The following is a 19,184-nucleotide window of genomic DNA, read 5'->3' on the forward strand; positions in this document are numbered from 1 at the left end:
GTTCATGAAACTGAAACAAGGTTTAGATTAGTCGCTTATCCTGAATACACAAGTGCTGGCCTCACCGAAGGCCTTGTTACATATTTGCTGACAGAATTGCCTTGTTGTTGTAACTTAATTTTCTACACCAGCATCTGCAGTTTTTAATTGCTTTTAACTATAGTTTCACAAGTTCCAGCAACCCCATTGTGCTTTATTTGAAGTGAGCATCCTTAATCTTGCAGAACAAAGTGAATTAAATATTTGGCCATAGCAGGAATTACAACTTAATTTCCACATATTACAGCAGTGAGCATGTTACAAAGACATTTTAATAATTGTAAATGTGCTTTGAGATTGTGAAAGGTGTTATATCAATGTAAACCTGTTTGTTTTCCTTTATCACTGAATATTCTTCAGTACAATCAATGGAAGTTCTCCACATAATATGCAATGCTTTTTGCTGCAGTGCTGTAAAAGTGAATTATACGGCATATAGATTGTACTTATCATCTAGCCAAATCCTAGCCAAATTCAACATTAAAGCATTACAGGTCAGGCAAGCTTCATAGAACACCTTGAAGTATCCAACCTGACTTGCAACACTTCCTAATCTGGATAAATAAACTGCCCAAGGTGGAGTAGGAGCAACTAGATCAATAGGTCATTGTTCCTTTTTACAATTATGCAAGATTTTATATGACTGATTAAACAGGTTCAAATTTAGGATGGGATTCTTTGATCTCATCCGTGCCCACCCCACTGCCAGCGAGAACGGAGAATTTGGCATTCCAGCCAAAACTCTATTCACTTCAGTGGCACCGGAGAATCAAAGCTACGGACGATGTCAGAGGTTTCGGTGTAAAGGTTTTAGAAAGCAATTTGAAAGAAAAATATGTAAAACACGTTAACTTAGCTGTTAATTCTTCCACAGCCCACAAACCAGCAGTCTCGGAACACCTCACTGCTATCTTATATGGCACTGAGAATTAGTTAGCATTGTTAGCTGCCATTCAGTGTACTTTCTGCTTGCAAGTTTACTTTAAGCCTATTGAATTTTAATTCAGCAACCAACTCTGGACAAAAAGTACAATTCCCGTCAGGAATGGGATAAAGTTTGAAGAATCCACCAACTGCCTCAACCGGACCCCTTGAACTCACTGATTTATCCGGAATAACTGGCACTGCCGGGGAATGCATTCACATGAAAATTGGCCAAGTGCCTGATGAATATATTAAAGTTGAAGTCCCATGATGTCTGTGGGACTATGTTAATTGGGCAGAGAAATGGTAGTCCTAATCTGCAGGACACCTCAGCAATTGACTGCCATGACTGGTGCACAATGTAAAGGGGCAGGCACCTACACTCATTTGGATGAATTGAATTTTTCTGATTTTCTGACGACTGCATTTACGAGGCATTTTAAAGCTTGAAGATTGCTTCTTTTTGTTTTTTTGACACACGCTACCTAATATTTTCAGCTTTTACATGGTTGCCATTTTTCCTTCTGTCATGTGAGTGTACTTTTAAGAAAGATTTTTTTAAACAAATCATGCAGCTTACAACTTCAGCGATGTCATTAGGAGTGGAGCTAAGCTGTGGCAGTCAGGTGGTAGGGTTATCAGTTTCATTTATGGCAGTCAGGTAATAGGGGTTTTTCCCTTTGGGCTTCCAGTTTCATTTTGAGGTATATTTGGAAGCAGTTTAGCAGCAAACTAAGAAGCAGTCTCTTTCTCTGCTTGTTTTTTCCTCTTTGTTTGGCTCTGCCTTAAAGAAGCTGTGTTTTGGGAAACAGATTCAATTACCACCTTTCCTGAGTTTCTTCACAAGGGATTTTCAGCATTCAAACCAGGAAGCACAATTTCTGAAACAAGTGAGCATTAAACTATGCTGTATTGTGTTTATTTGGAGGGTTTTGTGTATCGGATGTTGGCTTTGGTTGGAACACATTAGAGATATTTCCTTAAGAGTTATACATTATCGTGGTTGTTGTGTTTCTTGTTTATAATTGTTAAAAGTTCTTACTAAGTGTCTTACTATACATGTCAACAATATTCTTAATTAAACTTTGTTTTTGATAACAGCTCATCGTGGGTCAGTTGAATCACACCTGAAGTGAAACCTCTCATGCTCCTCCTCACCAAATTCAACCTAAAACATTACAGGTCAGGCAAGCTTCATTGAACACCTTGAAGTATCCAACCTGACTTGTAACACTTCCTAAATCTGGATAAATAAACTGCCCGAGGTGGAGTATTAGCAACTGCAACAGTGCCAGCTTCAGCCAGTAAGCTTTGGAAATGACTGGTACTGGTCTAAACTGGAGTTTTATTTTGAAGTATACAAGGCCAGTTTGGACCAGTACCAGTCATTTACTGATCCTTTCCGTCCAGGAAACACCACAAGCAACAGCTGTGCCTGCTTTGATAGAACAGGAAGTGAGGAGACTGCTTGTAGAAGTCTTTACTTGGCACATATGGTTATAGGCATAGAATAATTTTGCTGGCTATCTCAAAGTAGCTGTGCATCAAAAGGCCTGTGCTTCACCAGGCAGGCTGCTACAGCTCTGCGCATGCAGCATTCTGCAGAAGGACTGCGATGTCAAGAACTCATGTTTTGTCATTGGCTGTGAAGCTCGCCATCACCCTGAACTTTTTAACAGCAGGCACCTACTAGGCTGCTGCAAAAAAAATCACTCACATCTCACAGTCTGCAGCGGACAGCTGAATTAATAAGGTCACTAATGCCAAGCAGACTGGACACAGATTCCATCACTCTTTCAGTATTGTATTAAAACTCATTGATAAGTCCCCCAGTACCTCCTAATACTGCTTGGGTGAGGCCCGCACTTTTCCTCTCACTATTGAGAACCTGAAGTCCGAGACCTGGAGTTTCTGCTAGGCTCCTTTGGGAATGCAATTCATGCAAAAGTGGCTGCACCATTGCAAATGACTGAGAGATTTCAAGTACAGATTACAACTAGTTGAAATCAAGTTTTCACAACCTTATGTGCTTGTTTAAAAAACATTGCACTGGAAGCTGTTGTGATATAATGACATATATTTTTAAGGGAACATATCTTAAATGTCTGTAAGACATAACAGATCTCAACAGAATGCTATGAGTTAGCTCCATGACTTGTATTCAGGTAGCAGTGATATTCATTTGTGGGACACTGGTGCCGCTGGCTGGCCAGCATTTATTGCCCATTCCTAGTTGCCCATGGGCAGTTGAGAGTCAACATATAGCTCTGGAGTCACATGTAGGCCAGACCGATTTCCTTCCCTTAAAGATATTAGTGAACCAGATGGGTTTTTCCAACAATCAACAATGGTTTCATGGTCAGCAGTAGATTCTTAATTCCAGATTTTTAAAATTGAATTCAAATCCCACCATCTGCTGTGACAGGATTCGAACCCGGGTCCTGAGAACATTAGCTGAGTTTCTGGATTAAGAGTCTAGTGATAATACCACTAGGTGATCACCTAGTGGTATTCACCTAGTGGTATTCACCTAGTATTAAGTCAGATGTATTGTATTAACCCTCCTAGTGAACATTATCTGTTTATGGCCTTATCTTCAAATAAAGTTCCTTCATTACTGTTAATAATAATTAGTGTGAAAGTGAAATGGCTATCAATACTTGTCATGTGTACATTATTCAGTAGCTTATTAGGAGTTCTACACACATCTTCCTTGTATTTCTGGGATTTCACTTTGCTCCAGGCAGCAGGCCCTAGTAAGTTTTTTTAAATTTGGGAGAGCTTAAAACTCTATCTGCTGTGAAGTTTAAGTGGGAGCAGAAGTTAAACATTAGACTCTAAGGGATGTTGCTTTAGGAATTGCTCCACAGACAGGAGACTTTGTTGCTGCTTACTCCCCCTACAGAAGCTCTAGGGAAGCTAAATACTGCAGATTGGGCATGGAAGGTGAATCCGTCCATTAACGGCTCCTAATAGCTAAAAGAAGGCTTAAAAAATGCTTTTCATTGTATGCTTTTACTTTTGAAGTCCTACAGTCATTTTCCCACCTAAATCACTGCTTTATGAGCGGAGTGTGGAGACAACCTGGGAGAAATCAGAAAGTGCTCAACAACACCACCATTACAGTCAAGCAGTAACCTATGGCCAGTGAAGTCGTGACAACTAAAGATGCTGCAACTCAGAGATAAATTCTCCCTTGGATATGGAGAAAACCCAAAAGCTTCAGATAAATTAATAATCCAGCAAAAACCTAAAAGAAACCCACAACTTGTAATGCTGTATGCAGGATACATGAGAGCACTGGAAGCACCAGTGTAGGAGGCAAAAACTCGAACAAGTGATCTAACATCATGAGAAGTCACATCCAAAGGCCAGGCAGATTCCATGTTCTAATTAACCAGGAGCATGTACCAAACAGCGCCAGAAAAAGGTCACAAAATGTCTATCCAAGCTACACAGTCAAATGATGAGGGTGACCAGACCATCAACACACAAAGTGAGCTGATGTTGAGCAATACATCGAAGAATGTATTGGCACAGTGGTCCTAAAAAAGCCTTTACCACCATCCAGATCATATGCCTATTATGCCAACATAATCTATATACAGCATTGGATACTGGTGCAGGTGCAAACATCCTTGCACTTCACACATTGAAGTGGCAAGTAATGATTTGACCAACCAACATCATGCTCACCAGATTTAATAACTCAGAAATCAATCATTGGGGAAAAAAACGTGATTTGCTGATGCGAACCTTTATCTTAACTGTGATAGCGTGGCCCTTTAAGGGGCGATCATTTGTGGGTCACGTGACCCTTCCAGGACCTATTGAAGCAGAGCATGTGAACCACGGCCTATTGAGTGTTAGAGCACAGGTCTGGGTGGGTGAATCACATAGTGTGAGCCCGAGAGTGGGTGGGTCTAGACCTGTATCTGTTCTGAGCTTGTCTGTACATAGATATTGATGTTGTGTAATAAATTACCACTGTGATTAAAGCTTCCTTGTCGTATTACCTCGCACTACAATATTAACCTGCTGTCAATCATTACACACCTCAACAGGATGTGATTTATTAGTCCCATGACTTTGTACTCAGTCCACAAGCAGTAGTGATAGAAATCAAATGTACTATACTTAGCCTCCTGATATATAGTCTCATCTTTAAATAAAGAACCCACATTATTGCTTCACCACACCTTGAGCGGGATTTTTCTGGCCATGCTCACCCCAAGACCGGAAAATCCCATCTGAGGTCAATGGATCTTTGCATGGCCCTGTCCCTTGTGTTTGACTGGTATATTCGTGATTGAAGAGAAGAGGAATGTAATAAAAGCTGTCCTTATCCACAACACGGACCACACTACTAGTTTGAATTAATAACCATGGCAAGATTCCTTAATTATGCCTGTTTGCAGCCCTTTTTAAATAGGCTCTTGAAATTATTTTTTTCTGAGTACAATGACACTGATGGACACACTTTAAAAGTTTTAAATGTTACTTTAATAAAAGCAGGAAATTGACTGCTGTACACAAATGAAGTTTGTGAATGATTCCATGTTTTTTCAAAGCCTTTGGCTGGAATTCTCTGACCTCGCCTGCGACTGGGATTCTCTGGCCCTGCTGCAGTGAATGGAGATTTGGCTGAGTATCAAATTCCCCGTTCTCGCTGGCAGCAGTAGCAGGGCGTGCAAGACCAGAGAAATCTGGCCGCAATCAATCAAGTAAATTTAAGTTAATTACCTGTGAATGGCTCAATGCTCAAAGTTAAATATTTGATTTTTGTGATAAGCTCCTTTTCAATTGTCTTAATAAAACCATCCCAAGTTACCACCCTAACAATATTCCAAGATATATTTTAATGCAATTTTATGTTCAGCAACATGCTAATGGGTTTGAACAGAAGCTTGAACAAGATAAGCAATTCTTAAAATTATTGCAATTTATGCAGAATCACAAATGAGTTCAAAGCAGAAACTCTTACTCCTTATTGTTGTCTACATCAGAGATGGGTGAAGATCTTTTCCTGCCATTAGTACCTGTTTCGGTGCAGTGGAACAAGACCCTTAACTCGCCACTTCACTCTTTGGCTCAGACATTATGCTAATCTTTGTGCTTTAAATTGATGAAGCACTTGCCTAAGCCTTTTCACAAGGACTCTGCTCTTTTGATGTGTCTTTGAGTGGGCTGTGGATATGGAAAGGGCCTCGAAGATACTGAAAAGGGACAAGAGTTAGGATGATAATGTAGGCTACACAGCTGCAGAACATACAAAGTACAAAGTAATTTGATGCAATCAAACGAACTGAAGCTGCAGTTCACAGACTTGATGAGTGAGGAGTGGGTGGTGGGGGGGTGGGGAAAGAAAGTGGGGAAGGAATCATAAGAGAGTCAGAGATTGTCCAAAAGCTATCAAGCAAGTAGAGAACAGTGCTAGTGGCTGGTGTGCAAAAAGCATGGAAGAGTAGAGCGTGTGGTTGCAATAAGAATGTGAGATGGTATAGTGTGATCTTGCTCTTGGTGGTGAAGGAAGTGAATCAAAGAAGGGAACTGTTGAGTATGCTCAAGCAATAAGGTTGTGTTGCTGAAGGACTGTTATCTTGTGTTGCAGAGATTGGGATAAATGTAAAGTAGGAGGCCCTCTTATTGCGCTAATCAGATCATTGAAGAACTTCTTGCACTCTCCATATCCTGGGATACAGTTGGAGCTAATATCTCTCAATTGTTAGGGTGCACAACCAGAACACTAAATTACCTGAGGACACCAGATGAGACCCCAACAAACTTCTATTTTGAGGATCAGATGCTTCGTTCCAGGAGTAATTCCACTGACAAATTAGGGATTTTTTTTGTAAAACAAACTTTATTTAGTAACACAGTTTAACTAAAACTCTAACAAATTAACCAGCTTAACTATTAACTATTGAACAATATTTAAAAATGAAAGGAAACAGCTCTAATTTCTAATTTATCACTGCTTCAGATCCAAATAAGCAATAATCCTCTTACAGATTTACAATACCCCTTTAAATACAGTTAGCACCCATAAATATACTTGCTATAATGAGTGTAGACAGGCTTGAAGCTTTCAGTGAGAGAGGATGAAATTTAGCAGCTTGCAGAAAATCTGTCATCAAGCAATTCCCAGCCAGAACAGAAAAGCTGTTTCTTTGCTACAGAGCTAGCTCCTCCCAGTAACCACATTGTCACATGACCAGTACTGGGGGGTGGGGGGACTTCAGAGCACTCGGGTGCCTTTGCGCAAATGTGTCCTGATCTTACAGTGCAATGGGAGACTCACTCCCTCTTCCCATGGGCATCGGGACCCCCCCCTCCCCTCAATGGTGGCATGTTCACTTACACCCTCCTCAACATGGGTCGCTGACATCAGGGCCCTGCTGATGAGCCTCTGCCTGATCCCTGGCATGTTCCCCCATCATGACCCATGATATGACCCACCCCTGCATGGCCCCCACCTCTATTATGTCAGGTCTCCACTCGTGGAGACCAGTAGTGATTCTTGCGTTACTGTGCCGTGCCTGAAGGCTGGAGACTTCTGTGCGCTGGGATTTGAACGGGCTATGGATATTTAAATGATACTTCATATATGCTAATCACCCTGTCTGGATGCAATCCGGTTCATCTCATTAGAAAGAGGCCGGGGGAATCACAAACTATTAGGTGCAAAACCGATTTTTAGGCTCACATGCTATTCTTCGGGGTCAGTGCGATCTGTGCCAGGTGTGGCAAGGCCGGAAAATCACTCCCCCAAGAACATGTGATCACCCTTTATACATAAAACCCATAAATCATTCTGTGGAGCTTCCAGCTTAATGCAGTATTTTTATACCCGAGGTTTGGAAAGTTAGTACAGTGAGTATAGCATGAATCTGTCACGCATTTCAGTTTGAGATTTGCGGTTGAAAGGTAATAAGAATCCATGTACTTGCCATAACAAATAGTTTCATTAAAATATTATGATATATATTTTCTAGTTTGGTCACCTCTCAGTCACAGTAATCACAATACATGGGTATGTAATGGTGGAGGATATCAGTGTTTGCATGATAGATGATTTAGCAGCGGGAAATAGCCTTTACATTCTTAAGTTCCCACTTCTATTACTTCTACTTCAAATGCCTGAGGAAGAAGAAAGGAATGAATTACTCAAAGGCACAAGATTTCTTTTTCTCTGTCGCAGATGTGGTGCTGAAGAATTATGAAAGAGATTTATATTTCTATCTGATTATTATGTTGACTAGTTTTGAAAGGACAGCTAGAGAATATGGAAAAGGGGAGAAGAGGAGGTTTATAGAAACAATAGGAATGGAAAGGTTGTGGGGAAAGGAGATGCATAAGAATCAGTTTTTAAAGGTTACAGCGAAAAAGCAGGAGAATGGGGTTGAGAAATATATCAGGTATGATTGAATGGCGGAGAAAACTCGATGGGATGAATGGCCTAATTCTGCTCTTATACCTGATGGTCCTATAGCTTTCACTCTCTTTTCTCAAGCAGGGTTGCAACTGTGGTGCAATAAGATGTGCAGCGCAGCACTTTATTATCCTGTTCCCAACATCTGGATCACCAACATCTGACTGAAACAATAGGACCCTGGCATGAATTCAGTTTACAATTATTGCACTTTCCACCTCAAAGACTCTGCCCATTGATTAAAACAAATTACTGTGGATGCTGGAATCTGAAACAAAAGCAGAAAATGCTGGCAAATCTCAGCAGGTCTGACAGCATCTGTGGAGAGGGAACAGAGCTAATGTTTCAAGTCTGGATGGCTCTCTAACTGGTGGTGATTTCGCCTGAGGATCACCACACCTCAGACAAGGGAAAAGGTCGAGAAGACGGGCATTCATGAATAACCTCAGTCGGTGTGGGAATTGAGCTGACACTGTTGGCGTTGCTCTGCATCATGAACCATTTGTCCAGTCAACTGAGCTAAATGATCCCCACCATTGATGTACCACTATGAAGTTTTCAACATGCTGAGATGGTGTAATCTTGGACAAGCTAAATAGTAGTTCTGAAAAGAAATTTGAATATACAGACCTACACAACCTACATACCAATCTCAGTTTTATAATTGACTGTACATCACACTGATACATTGTTCTTACATTGATTTGATGGCCTTGGGAGGTACGAGTCTGACACGGCTTTCAATTATATTTTTGGATCATAACGGCGTGCTCTATAGCTGTATGGATATACATGTTAACTCTATGGGCCCGATTTTACCAACAATATGCGCCCGTTTTTGGGCGCGAAATCGTGGTAAAATCGGGTGTGAGGCCTTTATCACAATCTGCACCCACGTCCGAGCAAATCGGCACTTTACCGAGAGCCACGAATGGCGGGAATCCGTTGCGTGCCCAAATCGGGCGGACCGATTATTTAAATGCACTACCATGCATTTAAATCGATTTAATAAACTGCCCACCCAACTCTATCATTTCCCACTTTACCGCTGCGTGTACCATTCCGGATCCGCGCTTTTAGCGAGCTGCTAAATAAAAGTCTGAAGCTGACGCTGCAGCTTCTGAAGCGTGGGTTCAGAGCCTCCAATGGCTCTCTGACCCAAATCATCCTCTGGGCGGGGTGGGCGGGAGGGGGGGGGGGAGGAGGAGGAGGGAGGCAGGACAGATGTATCTCTGGGGTTGGGGGGGAGGAGGAGGAGGGATCAGATGTATCTCTGGGGCGGGGGTGAGAGGGCTGATCATTGTCTGGTGGGGGGGGCGGTGGGAGGCCCGATCGCTCACGGGTGAGGGGGGGCAGATGGATCTCTGGTGGGGGGGGGCAGGGGGGTCCGCTGCCACTCTGTGGGCGATCCCTCCTCCCCACCGGAGGAATGAATCCCTCCTCCCAGAGTTGACGTGCGGCCATGCCATCCCACAAAACTTTCAGGACCAAGCGATTCTTCGCTAAGAAGGTGAAGCAGAACCGGCCGATTCCACAGTGGATCCGCATGAAAACCAGCAACAAGATCAGGTACAACTCCAAGAGGAGACACTGGAGAAGGACCAAGCTGGGCCTGTAAAGGGATACACCATCACTACAGTGATTGGTGGTCGATTTTCATATTTATGTCCATTGGAGATTTTGCGCTAGTTGCTTGCTCTGGGAATGTTTGTTCTGTTTGTTAGATATTATCCTTCATGTAGATTGATTAAGAGATGTTGGGATGAATGCAGAAGATATTTTCTGTGCTGACGAATTGGGGAGATGCTTTCTTAATTTGTGACAAGGGAAATCGTTCCATGCTCATGTATGCCTACACTATTTTCACACTGATGGAGATGAGAGGGGTTTTGGATGTGACAAATATTTTCTAGACTGATAGATGAGGGAAATATTTTCAGACTGATGGATACGTGAGCTATTTCACACTGATGGATGGAAGATCATCTTTCAAACTTGAATATTTCCCATATTTTCATAGTCATGGATCTGAGCGAAATTTTCATCATGAAACATATGGGAAAAATATTCATTCTAAAGGATATGGGAGATGTTGTTTCACTGATGGGAATGGGCGATAACTTCGTGTCAATGGGTCGGGGCGACATTTTCATAATGATATATATTGGTGGCATTGTAGTGCTGATCGTAATATGGAATGACTTCATCCTGCTGGATATGGGCAATTCTTTCATATTGATGGAGATGGGCGATGCATTTAACACTGTTGCACCCCTCCCTCCCCACCGATCACCCACAGAGTGGCAGCGGACCCCCCTTCCCCCCCCACCAGAGATCCATCTGCGCCCTCCCCGCCGCCCCCCCCGCCCCCCCCCCCTGCCCCCCCCCAAGATACACCCTCGCTGCTGCTTTTCGCTCCGAGCCACTCTCTCCGCTTTCTGCTTTTTTTTTCTTATCCGACACGGGCGCGTTTTTTCAAATTTTCTTCAAACTGCGCATGCAGAGTTCGGAGCTCCGATCGTTCTGGCAGCACTAAGCCCCGCCCACAGCTCGGATCAGTCTGGAGACGGCTGAAAGCGTATGGGGGCGTCTGAACGCGGATTTCTGGGTTGGATCTGTACTACGCCCAGATTCGGCACTTAGAATGAAAATGGTAAAATCGGGCCCTATGAGCGAACCACAGATTTATGTGTGGTCTTAGTAATGCCAAAAATATCAAACAGTTGAGGAGGCAAACACTTTGGACTGAATGTTACCATGAGCAATGGGAGCCCGAATTTGGGGCAAAAAGCAGGTCCAGTGTTCATATTTGCTAGCAGGGAGACCAGCTGTGTGATTTTGCCACAGGCGGTCTCCTAATTAGTTGGCTAAAGGTCTGTCCACCAACTAAAGTGGGTGCGTGGGCTTCTGATGCTACCTGCCACATCAGAGGCCAGCAGCTTTGAGGAGTCAGCGGCGTCACTGAAGAGGCGGGTGCTGCTTTGAAAGGCAGGAAATCAGGTAAGTATGTTAGAACAAGAAAAAAAAACAGGTGGGCAAAACGTTGGAGGGAAAACTCCTCCACAGGTTTGTTGGGTGATAACTTTACTGCCTGTGACCCTTTGTTTGGAGCATGGGCCTTTGGCTCCAATGGCTACTACAAGAGGCTAGTTCAATGAAGCTGTCGGCCTTCTGATGTTGTACATAGCCCTTAAATAATCCTTAATAGGGTCTTCGATTATACAAGTCATTTCCTTGAATTGGGTAGCCGATTCACCTCAGCCCAAGGGCGTGACTATGGCAGGGAGCCATCCCAATCTGGCTACCCACTATTTTACTGGTCTCGTCCATTCAGGACACTAAAATTCTGTCCTGATTTCCCATGGGCGTTAGGTCATAGAAATTGGAAACAAATGGGTATACTATGAGTTCATATTTGCTGACAGTGAGAACGGGGGTAGTTATTTTCCAAGTAAGGATGGCAAGCTGCCAATCCAGCTGGCCACACCACAGGCCCACCAGCTCCAGAGCCTGGGCAGCCCCACTGAGGAAAACCTGAGGGTGCCTCAAAATGGAGAAGTCCTTGGATGGGTGAACATAATTTAATTTTTTAGAGGGTAGATCAAGCAGGCCCTCCCAATTAGGAGGCTGCAGGTGTAACTTTTGTTGTTAGCTGGAGCCTCTGATTTCAAAGACCTCCTTGATTGCCCGGGGAGACCACCTTGAGTCAAGTTGACAATCACACATAAGGGGGGGGGGGGGCTGCTGTGTCACCAGAAAAATGGCTGGTGAGAATTCCAAATAGGGCCTTGAATATGCAGATTTGCAGCCAATCTGTATTTCTGTCTGCCCTGGTGAAACATGCCTTGTGGCGAGAATGCATGGATGGGTCATCTCAGCAAGGTTCCCAACTATTTTCCCAGCCTCTTTGTCTCCATTTCCTCCATACAGTGGCCAGGAAAATTCTGTCTTTTGCTTACATTTGGCACCTTCCACCCCATCATCACTACCACACTGTCCCTGAAATCTCAGTTTTAAAGCCATTGAAAGGCTTATTTTCCTTCCTATTGTGCTTAGATGAAAAGCCTCGACTGTTTGCCAAGCCACTTGCACACAGCTAGCCAGCAGTGATCTGACAACTGCTCATTTACGTAGCCAGCTCATTCAAAGAATTATTCCACACTATCTCCAAAGCCTTGGCCATGGAAGGAGCCAGAATGGGACTGTGGAAAATCTGGCCAGGAGATAATATTTAAAGGGATAGATGTATTCAAAGGTAAACGCAATAGCTCTTCATTTTGTACCACAATATAAAGAGGGTGTTCGAGAGCTGGCAGCCAACCTTTACATCATTCCCAATTTTAATCTCCATTGACTTTAACAGATTCACCACATTTTACATTATCACACCAAACAGAGATTTGTTTAAGTCCACCCATGTGGGGATTTTGTTTTTGTTGCACTTGCATACATGCATTTGAAAGAAAATGCTGTTGGTTGCCAATGAGATTGCATGGACATGCAGTAGTCCCAAGGTGCCATATTTCTGTTTGGCAAAGCGAACAGTCAGTGAAGAAAAATCTAGACTATGAAAAGAAGAAAAATCAGCAAGAGGTTGATTGCAAATGTTGTTCTCAAACGTTGTCTAGGAATCCACTGACTCCCAGGGCTCTGGGTCGGACACACAGGGATCAGCAAAATCATGGGAGCCGTGTTGGATTGTCTCCCCAATGTGATCCCGCATCAGGCATTTTGTCAATGCCCGGACTGGATGCAGAGAGACACCCATCCCCCAAGGAAGTGGGAAGCCAATGTACAGAGTTAAAAGGCCAGTTAGGGGCTATTTTATGGTGCCTTTGGTATCTGGCTGATGCAAGAGCCCCATTCCCTCCCTCACGAGGAGGCTGACAGCTAAATGGAGTCTTTCAGCAACAGCCTGGGGTGATGGAGGGGGTGGGGGAAGGTCTCTGTGGGCCAGAGTAGGGGCCGTGAGTCAGGAAAGCAGCACTTGCAGCCCTAACGACCTTTCTAGAGGACTTTTCCCTTTAACTCTCAACCCCTTGAGTTTCTTTATCAACTTACCTCTGGGAGGCTCTAGGTTTGCTGCATTTCTCAGCAATTTCAGAGCTGCCAGCCTTCTAATGGGTTGATTAGAGGTGTGTCTGTGGTGAGAGGGGGCAGCATGCCACTATCTCCTTAGTGGCCTCCAGGAGAGTGTCCATTGAATCACTGGCATCAATTTCACACAGCCAGTGGCACCCAGCCCTGCCACGGCCATCCAGGATGATGATAAGTTTCTCGCTGGAATTCTACCACCACGGAATCGAAGCGGGCAAGGGGCGAACAACAGAAATGTCCATTGACCTCGGGCGGAATTTTCCGCTCTCGATCAACTGAGGCCATAAAATCCCGCCAACTGTCAGATGCACCTTCTCCACTCCAAGCCTCATCCTTATTCTGAACAGTGTCATGACTTGCAGTTTTGGATGGAGTGACTGTGGAACTCCTAAATCTGAATGGACTAACATCCCAGATGATGGGATCACACACCAGTTTTGATGCAGGGAGCTCAGATGAGAATCTTGTTGGAAATATCTACAGATAAATACTAACAGACGTACTCTACATGCATTAACAGGCCTTCCAGATAGCTTCTAGTCACTGGCAATGAATATAGAGGGGTCTAGTTGCATTGTGGCACTGAGAGCCCATCCTTTCTACCATGGAGGTAATAGGCACCTCCATAGTAACACTATCAGAGAGACCCATGATGGAGGGTCTGTGGCTGCTGGTCCCTGCTTTCACTTCAACCCAAGTGATGGCCTCCTGATACCTGAGTGCTTCAGTGAAACCTCAAATGGAAGTCATAAAATCCCTGGCTGTTGGCATGCAGGTTCATTCTACAGCCATGCACAGACAGCTGCCCCTGTGAGGATAAATCTCAGAGATCAGTGGGACAAGCGGGTTCTCTCAGTAAACAGTGCTGCAACCACAGGAACAATAGTCAGGCAAATTGTAAGACAACACTCCTGCCATTTACAAGTTCGATTAACTTACTTGGATTTATGAAATATTACACAGGGCGCCGAAGTTGAATCGATAACATTTTATGTCTTTAATTCAAAACCAGCATGTCCACACAATCTAAAGTCGGTTACAAAAAACTACAAAGCAAGCTGTACATCAATAATTTTCCAACAGATAACCATGCATGAAATTACTATTGGATGCTCAGCCCTTTTTATGTGTAGGCCGTCCTAGCAAGGAACTGGCTAAGCCATCTCCTTTCTACTGCAGTAATGAGGGACAAAATTTTCCAGGGCTTCCTGAAGGCGGGATCCTCTGGTCCTGTTGATGGTGACATTTGTCTCTTTGAGCATCTCTGACATTGTGAGCCTGAGCCCCTCTAGAGAATAGGCACTGACGTTTTGCTCCGTGTGCACCTCTCCTGGCCATATCCCCAGGAGATGTTTCACAAATGCTTTCTGTATTTGATCAACCAAGCTTTTACATTATCTGTAGGGATATGGGGGTAGGGCCTGGGTGGGATTGTGGTCGGTGCAGACTCGATGGGCCAAATGGTCTCTTTCTGTACTGTAGGGTTTCTATGATTTCTATGATCTTGCCTTATCTTAATCGAGATTGTTTACCACATCTCTCTCAAAACATCTCCTCTCCAGTTTGTAAACTAACTTTCAGGATATCCTTGTTCATATTTGTCTCTTACCAATCACTGATGTTCAGAATTCTTCACATTGGATCCAATCTCAAATGTTGTCTGATATGATCAGTTTTCCTCCAGATTTCCTCCGGGTGCTCTGGTTTCCTCAACACAGTCCAAAAATGTGCAGGTTATGTAGATTGGCCATGCTAAATTGCCCCTTATTGTCCAAATATGTGTGTAGGTTAGATGAATTAGCCATGGTGAGTGTGTGGGGTTACGGGGGCAGGGCAGGGAGAGGGCCTGGGCCAGAGGACTCTCTGTCAGAGAGTCGGTGCAGATTCCTTCTGCACTGTGGGGATTCTATGATACTCTATGATATTCTGTGTTGTTCTATGTTATCAAACTATTGAAACCTAAGCAAAAACAGAAAATGCTGGAAAATCTCAGCAGGGCTGACAGCATCTGTGAGGAGAGAATAGAGCCAACGTTTCGAGTCTAGATGACCCTTAACGTTGGCTCCATTCCCTCCCCACAGATGCTGTCAGACCTACTGAGATTTTCCAGCATTTTCTGTTTTTGCTTCAGATTTCAGCATCCGCAGTATTTTGCTTTTATCTTATTGAAACCGAAGGTTCTGCATACTAATTAACTTCGCATTCTAGCGAATATAGTGACTTAACATTGCCTCAAAATATTGTTGTTGGTGTGTTTAGCTCCCTTTTTATGACAGTGAGCCTCACAGCTAAACATTTCATGACTCCAAAAGTGTTGATTCCCATCAAAGTCCCATGGTTCTTGTCTGTGAGAAAGCAGAATGCAGCTTTCAGTGGGTGACTCTAGTTTAAAAAGTCTCTTTTGTCTCTGCAAAGCATATTGGTAAATTTGATCAAGTTTCTGTACAGCTGGCTACAGTAGACAGCACTTTGTGTCTCATCTAAACTGTTGATGCCCCTGGGTCAGACAGCTTCTGCAAGTTTTAACAACCAGTTCCAAAGTAAGTGGAAGAAAATATAGTTTCCTGCATACTGCAGTTTCTTACAAAAGGTACCCACAAGACATGCACTAAAGGGATGCACGAAAGTGATTAGTTCTGTTTTTTATTGTATTATTGATGTGTTGTTGGATAATGTTGCTGAGCAAATGTTTTTGTTGTTGCCCTTTATTGAGTGATGTTAGCCAAGGGGATTTTGTGACGGGGAGCCTGATATGGAAGGTACTGTCAAGGAATGCTGGCTCCTTCTTAGAGTGGGGAATTTCTTTCCAACTGAATGAGCTTTCACAATGCAATCTCTCTCATTCAGTCGAGTTGCACGTGCTGAATTCGATCTCTTCCCTGCCTTCGCATTCGCCTCCTCTTCACTCCAGATTCCAGGATGTAGTAGTTAGGCCCTCGTAATCACAATGTAATCTTTGCCTTAGGAGACCGATGGCTCAGTTCACTGTGTTGCAGATGGTTAGCTGACTTTGAGTGACGACCCTCTGACCTCACGTGATAGGATGGTGGAAAGGAGCCATCAGTGATGTGTAGAGGAGCCAAGCCTGTCAATGAGCAACCATTCTGTATTGTGTCTTGGAATTGTGGACAAAGCTTTCACTTCTCTGTGTCAACAAAGTTAATCCTTTTTAAGGGAACTTAAGCTCTCAGGCAAGTCTCATCATGCATGCTTGGCTGAGAACCCAGTCTTTTATAAAAGGATTATGCGAATGCTTTTTTCCCTCAGACACAGAGAAATGTTAACTTTACTTGATTGACATCTCTGGTGAGTTTATAATAATTTTTTTCTGTTCTCCCTTTTATTAATGGCTCATGCTTATTTGCAAACGATTAAATGGTGTCAAATACTTAAATCTTCTGTTTTTGATATTTAATGATCTGGTTGATTGACACATTTTAAAGGTTATAAAAATGCCTATAATAATAAAAATAAAAGCAAAATGCTGTGGCTGCTGGAATCTGAAACAAAAACAGAAAATGCTGGAAAATCTCAGCATCTGTGGGGAGGGAATAGAGCCAATGTTTTGAGTTGGCTCTATTCTCTAAGCTCTGACAAAGGGTCACCTAGACTCAAAACATTGGCTCTATTCTCTACCCACAGATGCTGTCAGACCTACTGAGATTTTCAAACATTTTCTGTTTTTATACCTCATAATAATTCTTATTATTATAGAATTAATTGTTTCTATACACACAGTACACTGGGTGAATGGGCATGTAAGTGCTATGAGTTGGCATGACAGTATGACTGGCATTTAGGGTGGGTTGGGTGAGTATCAGTTGGCATGGTGGGTTGGAAATGTCATGGGGGCTGGGTAGAGTGGTGATAGAGTGTGGGGATCATAGTTGGATGGCCTAACATGAATGCAACTGTAACCAAGTCCTAGACAACTGAGGTAGGTTTCTGACCACACCGCCTTGGCATTCAGCCATCATTGTGGTCACTTCCACTCTGATCCTGGGGGAGGCGAACCTGTCATTATCCTGTCCCTACCTCCCTAGAGTGAAAATCGGGTCTGATGGGGCACTTTCTAACAAGACAGTTCTACTGAATGGGGAAATTTCCTAACTCGAACTGTCCACCTCGTAGCAAAAATCTGGCCCTTAGTCTCCAAATCTCACCTGGAATGTTAGAACTATTTGTTCTATAAAACTTTTATATTTTAAGCTCTGCATTTAATTCTAAGATAGAATGGAGTTGTATGTCTAGAGGATAGCTAATTAGCATTTCTACCTGAACACAATACCCAGGTAATTCATGTTGCCATGGAGATGCAAGAATCTGTGAGTGAGAGAAAGAACGAGAAGGTGAGAGCAGAGAGAGAGAGAGAGATGCAGCCAGTTTTGTTCAACATGCAGAATGTAGGGCGGAGCTTGTACTCAGATTGAAGAGTTTATGAGGGTTTCAACAAAGCTGGAAGATTTACCTAACTTTGGCTAGGGGGAAGAGATGGCCAGGGTGACACTCATCATGAAAATCAGTTTCAGGATTTAGTATTTACCAAGCTGGAAAAGGAAAAAGGAAGCAAGCCACCAGGATTGGTGACTAACTTTTGACTGGTTACTGAAGAGTGAAGAGATCAGTTATGGGACAGAGTAAAATGTAAATGAGGAGGGGGGATTTTTAGTCATTTTAAAAGTTAAATGGAGAAACTTTTCTGTAGTTTAGCGTATAGGTTGCTTACTGAAATAGTGGTTATGTAATGTTGCTTTTAATATTTTTTTTTCAATAAAAGCTTTAAAACTTGAAATTTTGTCTCATTCTCTCAATCAGTCACTGGAAATTCAAACACCTTTTTAAAGTTATTGGTTTCTGTGGGGCTCACAAAAATGGTGAGCTGTAATATGTTGCTGATGTCACCTGCCTGCAGCCAGAAGGATCCTGCGTCTTAGAATGTAAGGGAAAGACTGACCTTCACAGCCACTGGGAGGGATATCCTTACTCTGGTTTGAGGCTCTATGTCAGCATGAATGAAGTAGCAGAATGCTATAAAGACCACCTTTGTGAATGGAAATCCGATGATGCATTTTTGTTTTTCTGTCCATTGCTTTGTTGGGCTGGTGCTCCTGGAAGATCCTTAATGGGTCAAGAGGAGAATCTTCCTTCTCCTCCCACCCTACAGAGGTCCCCTTCGCTGCCTCCTTCTCTCCATTTTCTGCTCATGCTACAGAGGAAGTGGCACTGTAACGCTGGCTCCGTACCTAGGTAAGGCAAGTTTATTTCTTGCCTTTCTGTGGTTAGCACAAACCATCACATTGTTTCACAATATTTCCATAAACTTTGCCTCAGGACAGGAAAGTTTACAGCATCTCAACTGCAACATGTTAATTGTCCCTAGTTACAGACAGGAGGGGCTTTAATTTAGAACAGCCCTGAATTCTCCACTCGACACCCACCCATAAACAGAAAGGTGATTTTGATTTCTGATTTCCGCCTTTATAAGTGGTGGTGTACTTTCCCCAAACCTTCCAGTTTTGGAGTGATGCAATCCTTTATTAATAACTCCACAGTAAACTTGAAATTTGGGGAGGCGATAGCCTAGTGGTATTATCACTAGACTATTAATCCAGAAACGCAGCTAACGTTCTGTGGACCCAGGTTTGAATCCCATTACAGCATGTGGTGGAATTTGGATTCAATAAAAAAATAT

Source organism: Mustelus asterias, unplaced genomic scaffold, assembly GCF_964213995.1.
Source record: "Mustelus asterias unplaced genomic scaffold, sMusAst1.hap1.1 HAP1_SCAFFOLD_204, whole genome shotgun sequence".
NCBI lineage: Eukaryota > Metazoa > Chordata > Chondrichthyes > Carcharhiniformes > Triakidae > Mustelus > Mustelus asterias.